Source organism: Panthera onca, chromosome A1 (genome assembly GCF_046562875.1).
Source record: "Panthera onca isolate mPanOnc1 chromosome A1, mPanOnc1 haplotype 2, whole genome shotgun sequence".
Taxonomy (NCBI): domain Eukaryota; kingdom Metazoa; phylum Chordata; class Mammalia; order Carnivora; family Felidae; genus Panthera; species Panthera onca.
Genome location: NC_138339.1, coordinates 135,983,947 through 135,999,143, shown reverse-complemented (window position 1 = coordinate 135,999,143; position 15,197 = coordinate 135,983,947).

Below are 15,197 nucleotides of genomic sequence, written 5' to 3'. Positions count from 1 at the left end.
GATCAGAGGTCTGGGCGTGACCTCGGCTCACCACATGTTACGTGTTGTCATCTTGATCGAGTGATTTGATTTCTCTAAGCTGTGCTCTTATTTATAAAATAAGGAAAGTTTTAATTCTTTACTTCTTGTTTTTTAAGTGTGCGATGAGATAGTATTTTACTCTCTGGCTCATATCAAGCAATTCATAAATGGTAGATATTATGTTTCTATTTTACCACCTCAGTGTTGAAGATACAATTTAGCTGTTTAGAGTTCTGACTTGAACTGCCGGTGGAGCACTGGAGAAGGCTTTGCTAGAGCCAAATAGATCAGCAACATTTAGGCTAGTAGAACAGCACAACATGGGATGCCTCTGACTTTGTTTTTACGTAAAGTTAATATATATTTTTTTAATAATGCAATGCTTTAAAAGTTTTTTTGCTCCGTTATGTGTTTTTCTGCCGAGGAATCTATCTACGTAATATTTTGGAGTTTGCACATGGAATGGGAATAGCTTATTTCTCTACTTTTCTAGATTATTTCTTTATGGCTTGATTGAAAACACCTAACTTACCTGTTCTCTTTCTATTCAAACCTTTCATTTCCAAATTCTAAAATATGTTCACCTCAAATTCTTCTGTTATTTTTGAAGGAAAAACAGTGACATTTAAAACATCCTATCTCAGGGCACTTGGGTGGCTCAGTCAGTTCAGCCTCCGGCTTTGGCTCAGGTCATAATCTCGCTGTTTGTGAGTTCGAGCCCTGCGTCGGGCTCTGTGCTGAAAGCTCAGAGCCTGGAGCCTGCTTCGGATTCTGTGTCTCCCTTTCTCTGTCCTTCCCCCAGTCATGTTCTGTCTCTCTCCCTCTCTCTCAAAAATAAATATTAAAAAAAAATTTTTTTAACTCCTATCTCATTTATGGATCTTTCCCTCATCCACCACATGCCTTAAATTCAAATAATTTATTTTACCATTACTTTTCTCTTATTTTTATGTCTGTCACCAGCTTCCACTTCATTTTCTCTCTCCTCAAATCCTACTGAGGGGAAAAAAGAAACTAAGACCCCAAAACAAAAAATAAGAAGAAATCTACAGCAATATAGAAAAAAAAATTAAGTTCCTTCAGTGATCAATAATATTGGAAAGCTTGTAAAATCTCTAACATAATAGATGAGATTTTTTAATTTAACCCAACAAAGCCAAAAATGCTCACACAATATAGACATAATATAGACCTGTTGAAACGATAGGTTTTCCTAGAAGGGCTAAGTCAGAGACACGACTTGGGTGAGGTAAATGAGGAGTGAGGCACTTATCTTGAATAGAAAATTTGAAGAGGTGCCAAAAAATGTTGATAATTAAAGCAGATAATGCCTTAAAAATAAAAATGCATGCAAAACTTCCATGATTTAGAAAATAGCATTATTACTGATTTTGCCTTTTGCCCATGTGGCTCAGCATGGTGCTGTTAGCAATTCTGTCGTTATTTAAAGTTTTGATATTTTATCCATTCTAGGTTTTCATATTACTTTTAATTCTTTTTATATTGCACCAAAATACTGTGTATCTTGATCATCGCTTAAATTTTGTGCCTGAGGCAAGAACCACACTCACCTTGAATGTTTCACCTTAATCTCATCTGTACCTAGAGTAACCTTGACAACAGGCAGCAGGAGTGGCCTCTGAGACAGTCTTTGGATATTATCTAACATGTTGTGACTTGCTCAGCCAGACCCTATACTTAACAGGCTAGCTCTGGTGTTCATCCTCAGAATGAAGTACAGAGACAAGTTCTTCAAATAATATGGCAACTTTTCCATGGGGAACTAGAGTGAACTTTGAGGTTAGAGACAGAAACAGAGCAAGAGTCTAAATGACTTCCACAATATATAAGAATCATCTGTATGCAGAAGATAAGCTCACAGGTACCTTAAAATAAAACCAATCGAACAAAATGTTTACTGCTCCCACACATCAGGCCCCTCCTAGTTATTTGACAGTGATTATCCATTATAGCCAGATGATCTGCAAACAGAACCCGCATTCCTTGCCTGGAAAACGCTGACATTTACTTGAACTACACACACAAATCAATCACCAGGAACCTGAGAAATGCCAACAAGTGATAAAGATACACCTAAACTCTTACTTGAGAAAGTAAAGTTGGCACCAGAAATAGGAAAACTTAAAAATAGGTGTTCCTATCCCCAGGGATTTGACAAGATACCAACTTTATCGAGTAAGACTAAGCTGCTTTGCAAAAGGGGTTGTCAGACTTTGGAAAATTTAGCGCAAATCCCATACAATCTTAGTATAAAACCAGAAGAGTAGAAGGGTAGGAAAATCATGACCTGACATAAATTCCATCAAAACAAGGATAGTTTCGTTTCTTATGGTATTTCTAGCACAGAGATGAGTTGGGTACATTTGGATATTGTCTTAGAGCCACGGGCTAGAGCTAGTGTGGTAAACGTCGTCATGCCTTCCAGTTATTCACGATCTTTTCTGTTGTTATGTGACTTGTACCATCATATAGGAAGAGCATACATCTCAATCCCCTTGATATCAATGACATGTGACATGCTTTGGCCAATGAAAAGTGAACAGACCCAAAATACACCGTATCCAAGCAGAAGTTCTGAGAGTTTTCAGTGTCTCAGTTCTTCTAATTTTATTTTTCTGTTTGCCAAGAGGATGGCATATCCTAAAAAGGGACTGCTCCTTCGGCCTAGATTCTGGAATGAAGAAGACATATGTCATAGAGCCACGGGGCAACCTACAACTTCCACAGAAGACAAGAAATGAGCTTTTTGTGGTAAACCACCGAGCTCTGAAAGTTGTTCTCAAAGCAAAACTGACTGATACAGTTAACTAATTGATTTTGATGTTGTTAGGAAAACTTATCCAAAATCTTTTTACTACTAATCTATGATGATTACTGGTCCAATATTAATAGAGTTAGAATTTTCTCACTATTTGAAAAAAAAAACTAGGTCAAATAAAATATGATCGACAAAACAATGAACAAGAAAGAAAATAATAAACAAGGTAAATAGTAAGCAACAGAAAACAGAATGGAAGAAAAATGTAATAGAACATGGTTATAAATAAGTACAAATATTTTAGTGATAACAATTATAATATTATACATTAAAATCCCTTATTAAAAAACAAATAATTTCAGGTTGGGGAATTACTGTTGAGACATTTAAAAAATCTGATATGTAAGCACCGGATTATTTTGCATGTGATTGCAATTGTCAGTATTCCAAAATTAATATTAAGAGCATGTAAAGATATTTATAGAACATTGGAGTATTTAAGAAAGTACTCAACAGAAACCAGAAAGGTGGCAGAGTAGGAAGACCCCAAGTTCACTCCGTCTCATAGATACAACTATCTAACACTTTTAACAGTGTAAATAACCCCAAAACGACCTGAAGACTGGCAGAACAAACTCCACAACGAAAGGTAGAGAAGAGGTCACATCAAAGAGGGTAGGAAGGGTAGACATGTATTGGGGAGCTAAACCCTGTGAGTCTGGCCACTGGAGGCCAGAGGTCTGGGCCTGGAGAGGAGAGAGAAACGGGACTATCACCTCTGGGAGTCTGCACAGGGAAGATGAAAGCCTATAAAATTTACCTTTGAAAAACAGAAGGGCCAAATTTCATGAGTTCTTACAAGCCGCAGGCCATAAAACTCGGAATGTTAAAAATCACCAGGCTCCGTTCTGGGAAAGCCTGGAGAGCAATAAGAAACTGAGTCCCTGCCCTTAGAGAGACAGCAGGACAAACAGCCCATGCAGATACAGCATAGAAGCAGCAGAAAACTACCTGAAGCATACAGGAGGGAGAGTTATTTGCTAATCTCAGAGCAGGTACTGCAGGGATAGAGATCCCTGGGGGATTCTGTCTGGAACAAAGGAGCTGGCAGGCACCATTTCCCTCCCCAACCTCCTAGCATGAACACCAAGCGACCTGTGGGAAACAGTGCACGTTGCCAACACTCACTACCTAACTGGCACCCAGCCCCACCCACCCCGCTATTTGGCAGATCTGCCCTTTCCAGTCAGCTTGCCTCAGTCTGGAGCCCCCTCCTCCAGAAGATGAGCACAGACCTTGCCAACACTGGGACTCACACACTTTGAGGGGCCTCTAGCAGCAGCAGTGGTGGTGAGGGTGGGCCCCCTCCCCCAAAGGACCGGTGCATACCTTGTTAAAAATGTGTACCCCACCCCTGAGAACCTGGTCTCAGCAGCAGCAAGTCCTCTCTTGCCAGCGTGAAAATTTTGAAAGCACTGCCTGTCCTGCCCCCTTCAATATGCTCTTGGCTGGACCCCATTCAAACCACAGCCACAAGCCCAGCAGTGTGCAAACAGTCAGAATGGGGGCCAGCACCACTCTCCAGTAAATCCTGCCATGGGGAGAGAGGAAGACAGCTACACAATTCAGTGAGACTGCAGCCCCAGCTGTGGGGTGGGGGCAGACAACTGGTCTGACTACAGGACCCACCAACCAATGAAAGCTCAGGGCACAACAGAGGGAAAGTGCACTGTGGTTTGGTGCTATCTCCTTTCTTGCAAATACCTACTCTGACTAAACTTAAGCCTAAGGCAGCCCCAGACTGGTCCACTAACACCACAGGGATAAAACACTGTCCACCATGGATCAGAACGCCACTGCCGATGATTGGACTGAAGGAAAAAGTGGCCCGTACATCACAGCAGGGTGCATGCAACACACATAGGAGACATCCCCGAAGCACAGGTGAACGGGGGACACTATACTGCAGGGCACTACAGGACCTCTTCTTCATAAGGCTGTTACTATCAAGAGCAGGAGACGTAGCTGATTTTCCTAATACATAGAAACAGACACAGAGAGTTAGGCAAATGAAGAGACAGAGGAATAGGTTCCAAATGAAAGAAAAGCAGAAAACCACAGGAAGAGACCTAAGTGAAATAGGGGTTAGTAATACGTCTGATGGAGAATTTAAAGTAATAGTTATGAAGATACTCACCGGACTTGAGAAAAGAGTGGAAAACATCATGAGACCCTTAGCAAAGAGATAGAAAAGAAACCAATCAGAGATGAAGAACACGATAAATGAAATTAAAAATACATTCAAGAGAATAAATAGTAGATTAGAGGAAACAGAGAAACTAAGTAGCAACCTGAGTAAGTAGCAAACAGACTAATGGAAAATAATCAAACTGAGCCAGGGAGACAAAAAAAAAAAAAAAAAAAAAATGCTAAATGATAATAGACTTAGGGAACTCAGCAACTCGATGAAGCATAATAACATTTACATTATAGGGATCCTAGAAGCAGAAGAGAGAGAAAAGGGGACAGAAAATTTATTTGAAGAAATAACATCCGAAACGTTTCCTAATCTGAGGAAGAAAAAGTATATTCAGATTCAGGAGACACAGAGTGTCTCCAACAAAATCAACCCAAGCAGGTCCACAACAAGACTTATTATAATTACAATTGCAAAAAATAGAGATAAAGAGATAACTTTAAAAGCAGCAAGAGAAAAAGAATACAGTGACAGAAAAGGAAAACCCCATAAGGCTATCAGTGGATTTTTCTTAAGTTTATTTATTTATTTTGAGAGAGAGAGTGTGTGTGAGCAGGGACGGGGAAGAGAGAAAGAGAGGGAAAGAGAGAGAATCCCAAGGGGGCTCTGCAATGCCAACACAGAGCCTGATTCGGAGCTTGAACTCACAAACTGTGAGATCATAACCTGAGACAAAATCAAGAGTCAGATACTTAACCAATTGAGCCACCCAACTGCCCCATTAGTAGATTTTTCAGGAGAAAATTTGCAGGCCAGCAGGGAGTGGCATGATACACTGAAAGTGTTGAAAGGAAAAAAAATCTGCAGCTAAGAATATTCTATCCAGCAAGGCTATCATTCAGAATAGAAGGAGAGATTAAGATTTTCCCAAACAAAATCTAAAGGCGTTCATGACCACTATAAGCCAGCCCTATAAGAAATGTTAAAGGGAATTCTTTGAGTTGAAAGGAAAGACCATAACTAATAGTAAGAAAAGTAGGAAGCACAAAAGCAATAAAAATAATTACGTCTATAAAAATCAGTCAGAGGACTCACAAAATAAAATGATGTAAAGTATGACATCATATATGTAAACGGAGGGTAGGAGGGGAGTAAAGAATAGGTTCAAACTTAAGTGACCATCAACTGAATATAGACTTCCAATTAAAAGATACAGGGCATTGGACTGTATTAGAAAACAAGACTAAGGTAAGGGCCTCAGGGTGGCTCAGTCATCTGAGCATCAGACTCTTGATTTTGGCTCAGGTTATTATCCCAGGGTTGTGCAATGAAACCTCATGTTGAGGTCTGTGCTAAGCATGGAGACTGCTTGAGAATCTCTCTCTCTCTCTCTCTCTCTCTCTCTCTCTCTCTCTCTCCCTCTGCCCCCTTCCCTACTTGTGCCTTGTGACCTCTCTCTCTCACTCTCTCTAAAACAACAACAATAAAATAAGACTCATCTCTATGCTGCACACAAGAGACTTATTTCAGACATCAAGACACATGCAGATTGAAAGTGAAAGGATGGAGAAGTGCTTAGCATGCGGATGGATGTAAAAAGAAAGCTGGGTTAGCAACACATACATCAGATAAAATAGACTGTAAACAAAGACTGTAACAAGAGACAAAGAAGGACAGTATATAATAATAAAAAGGGCAAGCCAACAAGAATATATAACAATTGTAAATATTTATGCACTCGAGATGGGAGCACCTAATACATAAAAAAGTTACTAACAGACATAAAGGAACTAATCGCGACTTATACAATAATAATAGGAGACTTTAATACCAACTTACATTGATGGATAGATTATCCAAACCAAAAAATCAACACAGAAACAGTGGTTTTGAATGATACACTGTGGTTTTAAACGACCAGATGGATTTAACAGATATATGGTAACATTCCATCCTAATACAGCAGCATACACATTCTTTTCAAATGTACATGGAACATTCTCCAGAACAGATTACATATTAAGCCATAAAAAGAATCTCAACAAATTCAAAAAGATCAAAGTCATATTCTGCATCTTTTCTGACCACAATGCTATGAAGCCAGAAGTCAATCACAAGAAAAAGTATGGTACAAAACCTTTGGGGTGCAGCAGGAGCTACTGGGAGAGGGAAGTTTATAGCAATACAGGTCTGCCTTATGAAGCAAGAAAAATAGCAAAAAATGTAAGGTAACACCGAAAGGAGTTAGAAAAAGAAGAACAAACAAAAGCCAAAAATGGTAGAAGGAAGAAAAATAAAGATTAGAGCAGACATAAATGATATAGAAACAAAACAAAAGAAACAAAAAAAAAATGAAAAAACCAAAGCATCAACAACACCAAAAACAATAGAACAGATCAAGGAAACCAGGAGCTGGGTCTTTGAAAAGATCAACAAACTGATAAACCTCTAACCAGATTTATCAAAAAAAACCAAAACCAAAAACAAAAGAGAGGACTCAAAAAAAAAAAAAAATCACAAATGAAAGAGAAGAAATAACAGTGGACACCACAGAAATACATTAAAACAATATTATTAAAAGCTATGTGGCAATGAATTGGATAACCTGGAAGAAATAGATAAATTCCTAGAAACATACACCCTCCCAAAACTGAAGCAGTAAGAAGTAGAAAATTTTAACAAACAGTTTACCAGCAATAAAATTGAATCAGTAATAAAAACACTCCCAACAAACAAAAGTCCAGGACCAGAGTTTTACAGTCAAATTCTACCAAACATTTAAAGAAGAGTTCATAACTATTCCTCCCGAACTATTCCAAAAAATGGAAGAGAAAGGAAAACTTCCAAATTGATTCTACAAGGCCAACATTAACCTAACACCAAAACCAGATAAAAACACTACAAAAAAGGAGAACTACAGGTCTAGGTAGCTGCAAAAATCCTCAACAAAATATTAGCAAACTGAATCCAGCAATACATTAAAAAAGTCATTCACCAACATCAAGTAGGATTTATTTCCGGGATGCAAGGGTAGTTCAATACTTGCAAATCAATCAACATGACATACCACGTCAACAAGAGAAAAGATAACACTCATCTGATCATTTCAATAGACACAGAAAAAGCATTTGACAAACTACAAAATCCATTCGTGATAAAAATCCTCAACAATCTAGACTTAGAGGGAACATACCTCAACATAATTAAAGCCTTAGATGAAAACCCACAACTAACATCATACACGATGGCGAAAAGCTGACAGCTTTCACCCTGAGGTCAAACAAATATTATTAAAATGCCTACACTACCGAAAGCCATCTATCCATTTAATGCAATCCTTATCAAAACACCAACAGCATCTTTCACAGAACTAGAGCAAAGAATCCTAAAATTTATATGGAACCACAAAAGACCCAGAATAGCAAAAGCAATCTGGAAAAAGAAAAACAAAACTGGAGGTATCATAATCCCTGACTTCAGGTTATATTACAAAGCTGTCGTGATCAAAACAGTACAATATTGGCACAAAAAACATACACACAGATCAATGAAACAGGATAGAAAACTTAGAAATACCCCCCAGTTATAAGGTTAATTAGTGTTCAACAAAGGAGGCAAGATGCAATGGGAAAAAGAGCCTTTTCAACAAATGTTGTTGGGAAAATTAGTAGCTACAGGCAAAAGAGTGAAACTGGACCACTTTCTTACACCATGCACAAAAATAAACTCAAAATGGATTAAGGACCTAAATGTGAGACCTGAAACCATAAAAATCTAGAAGACAGCACAGGCAGTAATTTCTCTGACATTAGCCTTAATAACATCTTTCTAGATATACCTCCCGAGGCAATTTAAGGGAAACAAAAGCAAAAATGAACTATTGGGACTACATCAAAATAAAGAGCTTCTGCGCAGCAAGGAAGCAATCACCTAAACTAAAAGACAACCTACTGAATCGGAGAAGATATTTGTAAATGACATATCCGATGAGGGTACAGTATCCAAAATATATAAACAATTTATACCACTCAACAACCCCCCAAAACAAATAATCCAATTTAAAAACGGGCAGAAGATATGAACAGACATTTCTTCAAAGAATAACTACAGAGGGCCAACATGAGAAGATGCTCAACATCAGTTACTATGAGGGAAATGCAAAGCAAAACCACAGTGAGATATCACATCACACCTGTCAGAATGGCTAAAATAAAAAAATAAATAGCAAGTGTTGGTGAAGATGTGGAGAAAAAGGAACCCTTGTGCTCACTTGCAGGGAATGCAAATTGGTACAGCCACTGTGGGAGACAGTATGGGGTTCCTCAAATTAAAAAACAGAACTACCCTACTATCCAGCAATAGCACTGCTGGGTATTTACTCAAAGAATATAAAAACACTACTTCAAAGGGATATATGCACCCCTATGTTTATTGAAACATTATTTATAAAAGCTAAATTATGGAAGCAGCCCAAGTGTCCGTCAATAGATGAATGGATAAAGAAGTGCTAAATATATATACAATGGACTATTATGTAGCCATTAAAATGAATGAAATCTTGCCATTTGCAACAACATGAATGGATTTACAGAGTATCATGTTAAGCAAATTAAGCCAGTCAGAGAAAGGCAAATACCATATGATTTCAGTTGCACGTGGGATTTAAGAAACAAAACAAATGAACAAAGGGGAAAAAAGAGAGAGAGAGAGAGAGAGAGGGAGAGACAAAGTGAAACATGGACCCTTAACTGTAGAGAACAAACCGATGGTTTGCCGGAGGGAAGTGGGCAGGAGAATGGGGGAAATAGGTGAAAGGGATTAAGAGTACACTTAACTTGATGAGCACGGAATTATGTATAGAATTGTTTAATCACTATATTGAACACCTGAAACTAAAATAACAGTGTATGTTAGCTACATTGGAGACAAAACTTACAAAATTAAAAATCACAAATTAAAAAAATGTACTATTCAACATTAGTCATTTCCATTATTTCCACCTATCTCCTCAAGATAAGAAAAAATATATGTGCAAATACATACATATACACACACATGCATGCACACATCTTCTGGAAAACCTCTGAAGATAAAAAAATTTCCTTATACTTATTATTTTGTGTCACTGGCCTAAATATGTCTGACTAACCTGCATAATATCCTCAGAGATGGTAAGAAGTAAAGAGGGAAAAAATGTCCCATCTGGGTTATGGGGAGAATTACTCTCCTCAACTATCTCTTACCCTAGCAAAAACAAACAAACAAACAAACAAACAAACAGAAGAAACCAAAAACAACACACACACACACACACACACACAAAGAAAGCAAGGAAACAAAACCACTCATAAGAAAAGGATTCACACGCTGCGGCCAAACAAAATATATAAAACTGAAAAAAAAAAAAAAAAATATATATATATATATATACATATATATATATATATATATATATATATATATATATATGTATATCTACATACAAATACTTTTCTGGTCAACAGTTTTCCATTCTGTACAGAAGGTCCCAGCATAATTAGTAGTACCATCCCCTCTCATTCCCAAAATAGCCTTGATTTGGTTGACAGAAATTTATACTACTCATGTCCCAGCCTCACTATGATTGACTACTGGATATAAAATAAATGGAAATATAACTACAAAGATTGCAGCCAGAGAACTGACTCTTCTTCATAATAGTGTGCAAAGGAATCCTGAGGGATTCAGAAAGGAAAATAGTAGGTACACAAGATGAGTCATTAACTACCTTGTAATCTAGATTCATTACCATCATTAAGTGTCTATTTTACTTTAGTCACCTGTAAAGTAGAGATAACACATAATTTTAATAACTTCATAATATTCCTCTAAGACTTCGACAACACAGCATGGCACCATTTTTTTTTTTTTTATTTTTTTTTTTATTTTTTAATATATGAAATTTACTGTCAAATTGGTTTCCATACAACACCCAGTGCTCATCCCAAAAGGTGCCCTCCTCAATACCCATCACCCACCCTGCCCTCCCTCCCACCCCCCATCAACCCTCAGTTTGTTCTCAGTTTTTAACAGTCTCTTATGCTTTGGCTCTCTCCCACTCTAACCTCTTTTTTTTTTTTTTTTTTTTTCCCTTCCCCTCCCCCATGGGTTTCTGTTATGTTTCTCAGGATCCACATAAGAGTGAAACCATATGGTATCTGTCTTTCTCTGTATGGCTTATTTCACTTAGCATCACACTCTCCAGTTCCATCCATGTTGCTACAAAAGGCCATATTTCATTTTTTCTCATTGCCACGTAGTATTCCATTGTGTATATAAACCACAATTTCTTTATCCATTCATCAGTTGATGGACATTTAGGCTCTTTCCATAATTTGGCTATTGTTGAGAGTGAGCATGGCACCATTTTGAATATTATATAGTGCTTTCAGCATTTTCAGTACTTTCTTATTGATAATCTAAACATTATCCATTTTGAGTATTTAAGATTGTCTTTTTTTTTTCCTTTTTTAAATGTTTATTTATTTATTTTGAGAGAGATACAGAGTGCATGCGTGCACACACGGGGAAAGGCGCAGAAAGAGACAGAAAAGAGAATCCAAAGCAGGCTCTGTCCTGCCAGCCCAGAGCCCGACGCAGGGCTCTATCTCACGAACCATGAGATTATGACCTGAGCCAAAAGAGTCCGACGCTCAACTGACTGAGACACCAGGCACCCCTGTCTTTTTTCTCTTTAACTACTTACTGTGTATAGATTCATGAAGATCATCGTAACTTGAGGCAATGATGTAATATGCCATTTGAGTAGGATAATATCATATTCAAAACTAATTTTTGAGCTTAATGTTTATAGTAGGGGGAATCCTGTGGTATTATTTTATTTTTTTAATTTCCTTAGAAACCCTTCTTCTGCTACAACCTGAAGAAAAGTAAAAAAGTCCACTTTACTCCCTTGAAATCCATTTCTACCAACATAGAAACAGTCTCCAAACTGCTCAAAATTTAGTTGCAAAAAAAAAAAAAAAAAGACACCCAGAGAAATATCCCTCATTTTCCTGGAAATAAATGGTGTATGTTACTCAGTGACTTCTTATAATGATGAAATATACCTTCTTTATCAATGACTTAAATAAGAAAGGACAAGCCCAGAACATTCACATTTGAGGTGAGAGTTGATTTCACTTGGTTGTTTGGCAAGGCCATCTCTTGTCCTCTTTGAAGAGAACAATTCCTTTAGCTTTGTCTGACCCCAGATAACACTAGAAGAAAGTGAACAGGCAATAAATATGCGGAGATGAGGCACGTTTATCTTGTTCTTGGTCCTGCATAAACCACAGGTTTAGTAGTTCCAAAACACTATTTGTATTATATAAAGATGCTACTTTTCCAACATGATTCTGAAGACTCTGATACAATAGTACACTTTAAAAAATGTAGCAATTGCTGCCCTGGTGTGCAACCACAGGCGAGCTACTGGCACTGATAAAACTCTCCAGAAAGACTGAATTAACCTTCTTGATTGTTGAGGAACACAGAGAAAGAGAAAAATCTTTCCATGTGTCCTCAGTTCAAAGGAGCACAGAGCCAGATGGAAACATTGCTATCTTAAGACAGGCACTTACACCATAAGGAAGGTCAGAGAAAAGACAACAAGCCAGCCTCCACCAAGGAGGGATTTTTTCAAAAGGAGTTAGTCTCCAGGAAGAATGGTACTGAGCAAACTGTCAAGAAATCTCAAGTCCTTTCCTGGTAGCTCTCTGCCTGAGAATTGGATGTATGAACTCTGTCTGGTAACACCAGGGTTTCCTTTAAAACATGGCGACCTCCACAATAAAGGGTATGATTACCTCATTATTGTTGCAGAGCATGTAATGAAAGGAAGGGAAAAGCTATTCCTGAAAGGGTTAACGCTGCACCTCTCCTTGCACCTCATTAATAGCCAGGAAGGCTTTAGGCAAAAGGGAAAATAGGACTCTTGGGATTAGCTAATCTCATCTCTGACTCTGAGCAAACCCAAGGAATACCTGTCAACCAGATAGAAGGCAGCAGCATTTAGGATTTGCAATCTGATTTTTAAGTCCTTCTGTGGCAAAAATAGATGTGAAGGCAAAAAAGGAATTTGCTTCAGTTAAGCTCCAGATTTCTGGAGGGCCATTAAATTAAATTCACAATCTTTGAGAAATCTCACAAGTATTTGCTTTTGCATTTAGTAAAATCACACTAATTTGGGCGAAGGAAGAGAAAGATACATTTTGATTTGAACAATATCTTTGAAGAAATGGTGATACCTTGAAAATAGGTAAATAGAATGTGGCTTCAGGGGATTTAAATAATAATGACTTATAGTTGGAATATCAATTTATAGTCAATTTATTACCTGTTTATAAGGGCAAGAAATGACAGCTATCTATGTGAAGGGTTGTCACACAGAAAAGGGGGCCTTACTTGTCCTCTAGCACTCCAGGAGGCAGAGTTAAGACCTGTGGGCCAAGCTTTCAGCAGGCTGAAGGTGGCTTTCTTCTGGATATAACTTTACTGTTTCCCAGAAGCGAGGCTCCCTCTCATCCATGCAACACAATCCATCTACCCATTGACCACCTCTAAGGGATGTGGGGTAAAGAATTGTGGAATTTGGTAAGATTTTGAAATAGATCAATACTCTGAATTTTTTTTCAATAGAAAAATTTGAAAACTTGAAATTGTCAGAAGTTCAGTGTATAAAACAGATGGAAGAGCTGAAATGATTCCTTGATGAGTCAGAATTTTCACTACTTGGGAAAAACATACCATGGTTCATGCAACTACTCTCATACTTTCTTGGGGCCCTTATGCTTCACAGAGAACAGAGGGAAAGCTCACTCCAGGCAGTGGCTCTCGGATGGAGAATAATGGTTTCAAAGTACTAGGGATGATTATTTGATGGAAAACAAAGAAACAAAAAGCTCAGGACTGCCTGAGAATTTGTACCTTAAACTTAACAGATTCTTTAGCTAAAAGAGCTGTTAATGTCAACTTACGGGTGAACTCACAACTATGTCACAAATTAGATTCAGAGATGTGGAAGACTTAGTAACTGCAGTAGCCAGTTTCCAACATAGGCCCACCGGGTACACCTCCTGGTGTTCATTCCCTAGTGTGTGGTTCCTTCTCTCATTTAATTAAGCTTTGTTACTACAATACTGTAGATGCGATCATGTGTGTTATCTGAGGCTAGGTTATAAAAGGAATCAAAGCTTTTATCTTATTTTTATTATTTATTTTTGAGAGAGAGAAACAGAGTATGAGTGGGGGAGGGGCAGAGAGCGAGGGAGACACAGAGTCCCAAGCAGGCTCCAGGCTCTGAGCTGTCAGCACAGAGCATGACACGGGCCTGAACCCACGGACCATGAGATGGTGATCTGAGCCCAAGTCCGACACTTAACCAACTAAGCCAACCAGGTGCCCCAGGAGTCAAAGCTTTTAATTTGACTTACTGGATCATTTGCTCTGGTGGAAACCAGTGCCATGCCTTGGGGTCAGTCATGCCTCCTTGTGGAAAAGCCCAGTGGTGATGGGCTGAGGCCTCCCACCAACAGCCACATGTCTGAGAGACCTTGGAAGCAGAGCCTGCAGGCCAGCCTAACCTTCAGAAGACAGTGGCCCAGCCAACATCTGACTTCAACTTCTGAGAGACCTGGAGTCAGAACCCAGCAAAGCCGCTCTAAAATTCCTGATCCAAAGACACTGTGAGATAGTAAATAAAGATTGTTGTTTTCAGGCACCAAGTTTTGTGATAATTTGTTGTATGGCAAAAAAAGAAAAGGAAAAAAGTAATACATTCGTACCCATCTCTGGGAGATTTACTTCTAGACCCACTCACTGTTGATGATTAAGATGATGGCCTCACACATCTACAAGCAACATGAGAACATGAGGCCCCATTGGTTTTCCACTCCTGCAGCCCCACTAGCTCTCACAGTTCTTAGAGATGGTTCACAGAGATTCCATACAATTTTGCTGAACAGATGAACAAATGACATTAAGTACCGTCAGAGTTAAAAATGAAGGCGATCACATTGAGCAAGCCACTTAATAGCTGTTTTATTATAAATCCAAAATTACCATTTTAAAAAAATCAATACTTTTTTTAAGGAGGAGGTAGAGGATGTCCCTAAATTATTTAAAAAATTTTTAAATGTTTATTTATTTTTGAGAGGGGTG